Here is a 12,196-nt window from a genome sequence, read left to right as displayed (position 1 = left end):
GTTGATAAATTAACCTATTAGGTTTCCAGCATGAGTCACAACGGTTCCATTCCCTTCTATGAACTATGATATTAACAACAATCATAAATCGCCTAGAAGACATAATAACATGTTCCTTGTAAGCTTGGGAGGATGGGCTACTATTTGTTTTTGGTTTTTAGATAGATGAGGATCTAGTTTTTGTCAAGATTTTTTAGAAGAAGCGATATTTTTTTTTAGTTTTTTTAGTATATTTATCTTATTTGTATAAAAAAAGTTTGGTAAAGTGTATTAATTTTACCATTCATTTCAATTATTTTTTCCAATTAAGATATTATTTAATATTAATTGAGATCTGTGTTTTTAACAACAAAAAAAAAGATTAGGTAAGATAAGATAAGATAAACATTATCTATTATATATATGAAATGAGATTTTTTCAACCATACAAATGAAATGATTTTGACAAAAAATAGATAAGATAGACATTATCGGTAAGGTAAAACGTGTTTCTAACAACCACATGAGGTGATGATTTTGACAAAACTCGGATAAAATAAACATTATCTCTCAAGTGAAACAAGTTTTTAACAACTATGAAATAATTTTAAAAAATATATAAGATAACATTATCTCTCAAGTGAAACGGGTTTTTAATAATCATGAAATAATTTTTTAAAAATATATAAGATAATGTTATCTATCTATGAGGTAAGATGAGTTTTTAACACCCACACACAATGTGAAATGATAATTAGATAAGTTTAAATTAAATGTAAAGCACATAATTGGCAATTGAAAAAAAATTAAAAACAAGAATCATGAATTCATATTCTTGAGATACTATATAGGTATGTCCTTATTAATTTGGTGATGAAATAAATAACGTTATTAAATTATTATATTTGAATAAAAGAGATGAAGATAATAAAAACAAAAATAAATTTGGTTGAAAACACAAAAACAAAGATAGAAATATAAAATAAATATATTTTTGGGATAATTTTTTCATGAATTTCTATATTTTTAAAACATTTTGAAGTGAATAGAAAACTCTATTTAAGTAAAAAGAAGTGATATTTTGAATTAAATGCCTAGGATCCAAATTTGAGAAAAAAGAAATAAGCCTTAAAAGGTTCTCCATTTTAATATTCTCTTGCTGTGTGTATATATATGTATAAACTAGCATGCACATTTCATTTCATCACATATTCATTATAGGGCGGTTCATCTTCTGGTGCAATCTTTTTGCCCCAAAATCCCAGGCCAAATTCTGTGTCAATAACCCAAGAAAATGCTAGTACCTCAAGCCATATTTTTATAGCACCGTTTCGTGTCAAACCTTCGTATCATTTTCACGAACGGTTCCTTATAACCAAAACCATCGCTATAAACATGATCCGAAATCGCCACTAACTCACATCACCTCTTATTTTTACAAGTATTAGCTCCTATTTGCTTCCCAATATCGTCACTCTCATTCTGTAGTGAGTCAAGGCATGTGATGCATGTACGTACATGTTGTATAGGCTATGAGTCTTTCCATCATCTCTAGCTTTAATGCTAGGGAGTGATTGATCCGCATAACAACTTGAGAGCTCACAGTGGGATTCTTAGATAGGATACAAGAAGGTGGAGAACCTAGGGAGCTGGGGCCGCTAGATCTGTTGTCATTTTATGCCATGGTTGCTTGGTTAGGAGGGAGGAAGGATTGAGTGGGAGATGAGAGAGTTGTGAAAATGTGAGGATATTTTGACTTACTACTCATTGAAAGTCCTCTTTTAATAATGACTAGCAAGTCACAAAATATTCTCACGTTTTCACAACTCTCCCATGCATTTCCTTCTCAACACCCTCCCTCCCAACCCAGCTATCATGGCACACGGTGTCAACAGATTTAGCAGCCCCAGCTCCCCGTCTCTCCACCATTTTTGTTTCCTGTCTAAGAATACCATGCAGATCAATCACTCCCTAGCACTAAAGCGGGGGATGATGGAAGGAGTCAAAGCCTATACAACAAGTACAAGCATCGCATGCCTTGACTCGCTACAAAATGAGAGTAAAGATTATTTCTCCCTTTACAAAATGTTGTTTGAATGCTCACAATTAATGCACTCTCCCAGTGCAGGGTCAAATTGAAGTCCTGGATATTTTGATGAAGGATCCACATGACTTTATTTGCCCTCTCACCGGACAGTTGTTTGAGGATCCAGTGACCCTAGAGACCGGCCAAACCTTTGAGCGAGAGGCCATCGGAGAATGGTTTGATCAGGGAAACAGAACATGCCCTGTAACGGGAAAAACTTTAGCATGTTCTACCGTGCCACGTACCAACTCTATTTTGAAGTATGTCATCGATAGCCAATATAATTTTAGATTTGAATCATGTAATATGATACTTGACGAAGAAATCTCCCTTCTTTTCTTTGTCTTTTTAACACCCGACCTTTTTAACTGATGAAAAACTATGCATGTGTGCGCATGTCACTTTATTATTATATATTGATTTCATGTGTACATGGTAAAGAAGAGGGCCAATTTAATTATTAAGTATAATCATCCAATTATGATTCTTTAAATTCCTCTTGATGATCATTATTAATACAAAAAATTAGTCGGTAAATGTAACTTATCAATTTCATAAGTACAAGTTAAATACAAATACTAAAACAAGTTTAGTGAGCTCCTTTTATAGAAAAATAATTTACAATTTCCCATCTTTTCTCTAACCCGATTTTGTTAAAAAAAGAAAACCTAAATAATTTTGACCCACTTGAACTTATACCAAGAAAACCTTGACACTCATGAATTTGATTTTGGAAAATAGCTGCTAAACCAATTAAAATGATATTATAGTATTGTAATTAGCTACTAAACCAATTAAAAAGATATTGATAACCATCACTGATCCAATTTTTATGTAGGGATAAGTAAAAAAATCAAAAACTGATTAAACCGAGAAAACTTGAAAAAAAATAACACAAAAAACCGAACCATGAAAAAAAACCGATTAGAATTTTAAAAAAATTGACCGGTTCGGTTTGGTTTTATAAGCCTGAAATCAAAAAAACCGAACCGAACTCAAACCAAAAATAAATTGAGCCAAACCGGAAAAAACCAAGCCAAACCGGAAAAATCAAGCCAAATCGGAAAAAACCGTGCCAGAACTGGAAAAACCAAGCCAAACCGGAAAAAATCGTGCCAAACCGGTTTGAACCGGTTTTTATTCTAAAAAATCCGAACCAAAACCGGTCAGTTTGAACCAGTTTCGGTTTTTTTTTTAAATTTCGGTTTGATTTTTTTGATAAAAACTAAATCGAATCGAAAATAATCACCTCTACTTTTATGGTTAAATGATCCATCTAGTTTTTTTCATCAAACACATGATGTAATTTGGAAAATTTTTTTTTTACCAATTTGATAACTACTTTATCATAAAAAAGCAATATCAATTATAACTTGCCTAGAAGACCTAATAACATGTTCCTTTGGGAGGCAATCCCTTAATCAATGGATCAACAATTATATAAGTGATACTAATATTTTCAATTTACATTTGTTGATTTGGACTTTTCTTTAATAACTAAGTAATTCAACTATAAATGCTTTATACCATGAGTGCTTCTATTTCAACGAAGGATCCATTTTTGATAGCATTCCACATGACTTTGTTTGCCTTCTCACTGGATAGTTGTTTGAGGATCCAATGACCCTAGAGAATAGTCAAACCTTTAAGCGAGAAGATGATCAAAATGTCGTCATTTTGACAATTTTTTTTGTCAATTTTTTTTTTTAACTACCTCATGGGGTAAAATGACTTTAACGAAAATTGGATAATATAAACTTGTTTAGCAGGTGGAGGATAAAAACTAGGTAAGATAAACATTAGATGAATTACAAAAATAAGATAAGATAGATGTTATCGGTTAGATGAATGATAAAATCTAAGATAATATGAACAAGTTTTTAACAACCACAAAGAGATATTGTAGATGTATCCTTATTTGTCCATGAAATAAAGTATGTTATTATAAGATAATATTTAATTAATATCTTAGGATAGAAGAAACGTATACAATGAATATAAAAACAAGCTTGGTTAAAGAGATGAAGACATATATAGAAATATAAAATAAATTTATTTTCTGAGACAATTCTTGAGTATATTTCTATGCTTTTAAAACATGAAAAGCACGAAAACACATGTCACTAACCCCACTATCCTTATCTTTTTTTTTTTTTTTTGAAACTAGATATGTGGCTCGTGCTATGTTGTTGGCCGGGTTGAATTTTTGCTAACATAAAAAAAATCAAGGGGATTTCAAATGATGAAACAAAAAACAATTAATTAAAAAAAAAACAGTGTTGAAGAAAAAACCCTTGAGACAACCCGGTTAATTTGACTAATCAACTACCTCCGATATGAGATAAGAATAAAAAAAATTATACTATCAAAAGAAGCACCCAACAAAAAAGATTGAAGTTCAATAAAAAAAACACATAAAGAAAAGTGAAAAAAATCACAAAGCTTAAAGGTCAATAATTTAACTCCAAAAATATGAAATAAAAAAAAATAATTTTAAAAAAACGATCGAGGAAAAAAACCCGAGTTAACTCGAGTGACCTACTCTTGAGATATGAAATCGTGATAACCAAACAAAAAGCAAAGTGGAACAAATAACAAAGTTCAAGGCTTAATAACCAAAATTTCAAATGAGAAATTTGAAAAAAAAATCAATTTTTAATAAAAATACAAAAAAAAAAACTTAAATCGAATCCAAGCTGTGAGACTGATATTACCCTGTAAAAAGACAAACATGAAAAAATAATAAAGAAAAATCTCTGATCTCAGTAAAAATTTAAAATTCAAATAGCACTGACCAAATCTTATTTAAATACTAAATGAGAAAAATAATAAGGGATTGAACTGAGAAAAAACAATTAAGAAAAGTATAAAACAAATACTAATTAGAAGAATGAAGACCCAAATTGGATAAAAAAAACTAAATAAAATAAGATATTGAGGGATAAAATTGAAAAAAAGATAAATAAAAGAAAGATAAGAAAATAGTAATCAAAAGAATAAGAAAAAAAAATGGAGAAAACGCAAAGACAATAAAATGATCATGGATGAAATTGAAAAACAAATAAATCAAGGAAATGATAAAACATAAAAAAAAAACAATCAAAAGAATGATGACCAATTTGGATACAAAAATCAAATTAAATAAAATTCTCAGGGATGTTATTGAAAAAAATCTAAAATTCAAATTGTATGAAAAGCAAAACAAATAATAATAATAATAAAAATAAAGATCAAGAATGATAAAATACAAACTAGAGGTCACAATTGTTTTTTGGAAGGGGTGACACAAATTTTAAGGTTACAAGAAAGAGAAGAGAGAGGGAAAAAAGCACATCAGAGGCCAACTTGCCTCCGCCATAAGCACATGCCACACTATTGAAAAGAGGACAATGAGTTGCTCATAATGCTACTTTGGATGGCAAAATTTGGTATTTGTATGGCCTCATATGCGCCGTCTTAAAGGCCTCGATGGTCGTTATATGCTGACACGTGTGCTGTATGCGTCAACAATTTTTTTTAATATTATTTAATTTATTGAAATTACAAACGGACCCTAAAGCTATAAGGAAAATAACAAAAAAACTAGAAGGAAAAGACTAAAAGGGCGTTTGTTTGCTCAAAAAATGATTTTTTGAAAACCACTTTCCAAACTTTCTTGTGTTTATTTGCTATTAGAAAAGTTGGTTAATGGAAAACACTTTCCAGTCAAAGAAAAATTTGGCTTGATTTTCAGGAAAGTGTTTTCCTTTTATTTTGGGCGGAAAACACTTTTCAGAAGTTGTGAAAAATTTAGAAATATCATATTATTTGCTGATTATATTAAATTTGGTCCTCAAACTTTTGATTGATATATATTTTGTTTAATTTTTTTTTTAAATTCTATCCCTTAAAATTTGATTTAATTTGATTTTTATATTAACTTTGATCCTTATTTTTATGATTGTTATTTGCTTTTCTCTTATTATTTTTTTAATTGAATTTTTTTGTCTATCAAATTTGGTCCTCATTCTTTTATTTGTTACTTATTTTATTTGAAATAATTTATGAAATTGTAATAATTATTATTATTTTAATTTCATCATGTTTTATTTTTTTTATTTGTTAGATTTGATCTTTATTATTTTGATTATTATTTATTTTATTTGAGATAATTTATGAAATTAGATTTTTTTCAATTTCATTCCCGTTCAACCTTTTAATTTGTAAGATTTGTTCCTCATTATTTTAATAAATATGAAAAAAATAAAACATTAATAAACTATTTTGCAGCTCATTTTTCATAACATAACTAAACACTGGAAAATATTTTCCAACTTATTTTTCATGACATTACCAAACATCGAAAAATAATTCACTTTTCAGGAATTCACTTTTCAAGGAAACAACTTTTCAAAAGAAAACTACTTTCCAACAAACAAACGGGGCCTAAAACTCCTTTGAAAACAACTTTTTTTTAAACTTGAAGGGTAATCATGTAACTTTTCTATTTAAATAAAAGAAAAGGATGAAGAAGCCTCTCTGTGCAAGTCTTCTTTTTGTTGCTTTCAAGAGTGTTAGAGTAATTATATTGTTCAAATAATTTTGAAAAGACAAAAAAACCCTAACCGGAAGGTGTACATTTTTTTTGTTTATAAGGGCAAGAAAGTAATTTAACTATATTAAAAAAGTGTATTGACCAATTTTTCCTTAACTAATCTTGTAATACCTAATAAATCCCCGTGAAAAGACAATCCCCAATTATAAATTTTGTAAGTTTTGATGAGAAGAAAAAAATAGTCATAATACCATTCCAATAAACACTGTAATATGTTTAGGGTCATAGTAAAACACTGAAGATTTTTAGGTTTTTTATTTTATTTTATTTATTATAATAACCAAATACTATCTAAGTGATTGAAGAAAAATTTCAATTAAAAAAAACATTAAAAAAAAACTTGATTTAATGTAGGTTAACTTGTCAAACTCATGATCCAAGTTATGAGACAATAATAATTTCATAAAAAGAAAACTCAAACAAATCACAAAGCCTAATTTTAAACCAATTGAATGATGAATTTGGAAAAAAAATCAATGAAGAAAAAAGAAAAAAAACTCGAGTCAATCGAGTTAGTTCATCAAACCTGTAGTCTAAATAATTGGATAAAAATAACTTCTAAAAAAAATTATGAAATTGAATCTCTAATAAATCTAATGTTAAATGATATAATTAAAAAAAAAAAACAAAGAAAGATAGGGAAAACAATACTAGTATTGTCCAAATAGGAGAACATTAAAATCCCATATTCCTTTAGTTTAGTTTATTTTTTTTTTTTTTGAAATTTTGATTTTAATCTCCCTCCCAATATCATCACTCTCATTATGTAGTGAGTCTCAAGGCCTGTTTGTCCATGTTGTCTAGGCTACCAGTCTCTTCATCATCTCTAGCTTTAGTAGCAGGGAGTGATACCAGTCTTTTCATCATCTCTAGCTTTAGTAGCAGGGAGTGAAGGGAGTGATTGATCCGCATCCAACAACTTGAGAGCGATTTTTATAAATCAATGTTTGTTTTTACATTTTAAAAATATTTTAAAAAAATTTTGAATTTTTTTATTTTAAATTAATATATTTTTGATATTTTTAAATTATTTTGATGCATTAATATTAAAAATAAAAAATATTATATTAATATATTTCTAAAAAAACACACTTTAAAAATCAACCACGTTTCAAACAAGCTATTAAATACGACACAAGAAGGTAGAGAGACTAGGAGCTGAGACTGCTAGATCTGTCGACATTTTATGCCATGGTTGGTTGGTTCGGAGGATCGAGTGGGAGATGTGAAAATGTAAGGATATTTTGACTTATACTCATTATTAATTTATTTTTAATATCAATTCATTAAAATAATAATAAAAAATAATTTAAAATCTCCATTGATACCCATTGGATTTCAGAGAATAATTTATCTATTTTGCCTGTGGAGTTGGTACAGCTTCACGAACTTCAAGTGTACTGAAACATGGGAGAAAGGGGTAGGAAAGCTTCTTACAGTTTGCAAATTATGTTGATTGTTTCCTCTGCTCCATGCCGCCTTGTAAATGCCCAAGAAAACCCTAGATGATGATCAACATATATATATATATACCCTTCATCTGCCGAGCCTTATTCTCATACGGAAATGCTTTGAGCTATTCTTCTTCTTTAGTTACGTTTCCTTGACCCAAGATTAATTTCTTAGAGTACCAAGATTGACCATTTCTTGCCGTTGTTAGCTGGGAGGGAGGAGGGGAGGTATTGGGAAGGAAATATGAGCAAACACTTCTGAAACGAGATATGCTCTTTTCTTACATGATAAAAAATATAACTTTTTGGCATCCGGTGGTTGCTGATCCTTTGGTACATTGGTTTTAGGTAGACATACATCAATGGACATGGACCCCTAACCTACCAGCCATGTGATAGAGTACATGTGATCAATTAAGCAACATATATGACTAGAAAAGTTAAAAGTTAACCTACAACCATGTGATATAGGTTCATTCATTTGAGAATTGACAGGAACCTATCAAATTACAGTTCCTTTCTTTCTCCTAATGTTAAAAAATCTCCCTTCTTACAGCTTTGTGGGTAACATTGACAGAATATGCTGTCATAGTGTAAATCCCGATTCCATTGGACATACAATTACTGATGAAATCATGGATCAAAAAAATATTATCTGAAAACATATAGCTAATGATTTCTATTCCATCAATAACATAATCACTAATAAATTTACTGATAATTTTATCGTGCTCAAAAATTTTTGCTAACAATAATTCTATCGGTAAATACATTAGTAATTATGAAGAATTATCGATGGATTAAATCCATCAGAGAATTATATTTATATGTATGTTACCGACATAATAAATGTGTCGGGGAATTATATTTAGCAATGACAAGTCCTGTAATTTCTTTCCAACTTTCTGAAACTCTTCGAGGGACCTAGTCTGTCGGTAATTCCGTTGGTATTTTACATTCTGTCAGTAATCCCATCGATATTATATGTAATATTTTTTTAAAATATTAAAATAAACAATACAATTAAAAAAATAAAAACATAATTAAAGTAAAATAAAAAGCAAATTTGTATTATTAATTTTAAAAAATATTATTAAATATAATATATCTATCTAGTGGATATAAACTAGAGGAGGAGGCAGGGACCAATCTTCATCGGAACCAGGAGGGCAACGAGGTGGAGCATAAGTACCAATAAGGGTTGCCAACAGTTGTTCGAGGACATTTACTTTATCCCCCAGTTCAGTCGCCTCAACCCTAACTTGGGCAGTCTCAGCTTAAACTTGTTCTCGTACGATCATATGAACAAGTGGTGATTGCTGGCTCGATCTGAGTTGCGTGGTCCCAACAGGTGAGACATTATGGCTCGCTCGTATATCCCCGATTGTTGTGTTGGAGATACTATAAACTCGATTTCTATCGGGTCTTCTCGCAAATCTAACCTCCAACCACAAATTCAGATCGAGTTTCAGATGAGTCGAATGATCGTTCCTGTTATTGACTATTATTGATTCAACTCAAATTTATTTAATCTATTTGAATAGTATCCTTTAATCATTATCAATTTTCACCAAAAATTCAAATTTCTCTAAATTTTTAAAAATTCTTAACTTAACAATAAAATTAATAAAATATGAAATGTACCTATTAAATAATTCATTATTTCTTTCATTATAACACAGTTAAGTTAAAAAATCAAACTCGATTTCATTAAATGACAAACAAATATGATTTTTCTAAATCTCAACCAAATCCTAACATGTACAAATCATATATTTATACAATAAATTCCTCTAGGAAAAAGCTATAAAACAAGTAAACATATAAACAAACTACATATACTATACAAAATGCCAAAAAATTAACATAAAAAGGGTTACAATAAAAAATAGGTTGGTTTGCTTACTTAATGTACCGATGAAATTTCTTCCATCAGTTTTTCGTTGGTAATTTACAATTTTCTAGTAGTGACAAGTCTTAATAGATATTTAGGCTAAATTAATCATAAATTTATCAAAAGCCCATCTGATTCACACTTGAAGTAAATGACCTAAATTCCTCATCTTTAAGAAAATAAATAAATTTAGATAAAAAATCACAAGAACTTTTTTATTTATTAGAAGTTTTATTAGACTTTAACCTAACTTGTTTAATGAAAATAATTATTTTCATTATTTAATAAATAATGTAGTGTTAGAATACTGTTTCAAAATAGAAGTGGCAAAGTCAGTTAGGATAAAGATGACATGTTTCCCTTTTCTTTCTATTTTGAAAGAAAAAATTTCATTTCAAAACCATCTTATAGATATTTATTTATTGTTTTCATTATAATCAACATGTTTCTCTTACTTTTATTCTGAAACACCAATCACACTCAATCTAAAGTTAACTAACTATTTGACTTGCCCTTCGCCGTATGTTGAATAATGTTTTTTTAGCAAAAAAAAATGAATATGCAGTTTTCCAACATGTTTTTGGACATAAAATTTTTTTAATCATAATCTGAAAAGCTTATGCATATATTTAATTAAATAAATAGAGAATTATTTGTGTCAATAAACATTGAAAAACCCTTAATGATAACTATAGACTAAACTGGAAAAATCAAGAGGTAGATGCAGATTAAGATATTTGATTTTGCAACACAGATCGTGTACTCAATTTTGTTTAATAATTTTTTTATTAGAATACATTCTTTATTTAATCAAATCACTATTCGTGATAACAAAGCATTAAAAAAGTAGTTAAGATAACTAAAGATTAAACTAAAAAAATAGAGAGACAAAAATAGATCAAGATATTTGATTTCACAACACATGCTATGTATACAATTGTGTTTAATATTTTTTTTCCTAGAATAAACTTTTAATGTAATAAAATAATAATAGAAATAAACATACACATAAACAAGAATGAATACAATAAAAAAAATATTATGTAAAGTTGAACATATTAAAAAAAATGTTATAACTTTATATGAAAACCAAGTGAAAAATAAACATATTTAATTAAAGACTAAATTAAAAAGTTGAGATATAGATGTTCACGAGCCATAGACTTGATTGTATTTAATAAAGTTATTGTTTCTTCGAACCAATGTTTTTATTTAATAAAATGATAATAAAAAACATATAGGAAAGGGATTGAATAAAATTAAAGGAAAAAAAATATTAAATAGGGCTACAAAGAAAGAACATTTCCTAAAAAAAACAATGAAATCTTATCTATAAACTAAGAAAAAATTAAATCATATTCTATAAGAAAAATCATGAAAAGTTATTAAACATTTATTAAAATAGAAAAAAAAGGCCAATAAGAGATGATACTACAAGAAAAAAAAACCAAAGTAACAAATGGCAAAGGTGGTCTAGGTGCGCGAGCTTGACCAATGTGACCTAATATATCTAGGCTTACAAAAAGCTAGGCTTGCATGTCTGAGCTAATTTTTTATGTATTTATTAAGGGTAAGAAGACCTGCCATCCACCTTTAATGTTTTTGAAAAAAAAATTACAACTAGACAACGCGTCATTGCTTCTCCACAGATTTCAACTATAATAGTGGTTGTAAAATCATGGTTGATGTTTTTTTTAACCTGAAAACCTATTTTCAACATTTTGTTTGGGCCAAAATACCCATAAAATACTATACACATCTTGATAAACCCTCTATTCGACCTCAAATAACTCCAAAACCTGAAATCAACTTGTAAAAAAAAACTTATCGAGCTCAAATCCACCATTTTTAGAAAAATAAAAGGCAAAAAAAACCTAGGTGAAAATCTCTTAATCGAAAGAAACTCGTTGACACCAAAATCTGTATTTTTCATGGCTAGACGTGGTGTCAATTGAGACTTTCTCTCTTTATTATTGGATCTGACAACAATCTCTCTCTTCTCTTGAATCAGAAAAATAAAATAAAATAAAATAAAATAAAATAAAATAAAATAAAATTTTAAATTAAAATTATATTTTTTTAAATGTGAGGAACCAAATATTTATAACCTTGAAAGTTGAAAGCACGAGTACTAAAATGAATAGTGCTTTTTTAGTCACTATTGGTACCCCCACAGTGTCGTTTGAGAGTGC

This window comes from Populus nigra, chromosome 1 (assembly GCF_951802175.1).
Source record: "Populus nigra chromosome 1, ddPopNigr1.1, whole genome shotgun sequence".
Taxonomy (NCBI): Eukaryota; Viridiplantae; Streptophyta; class Magnoliopsida; order Malpighiales; family Salicaceae; genus Populus; species Populus nigra.
Note: the sequence above shows the minus strand (reverse complement) of the source record.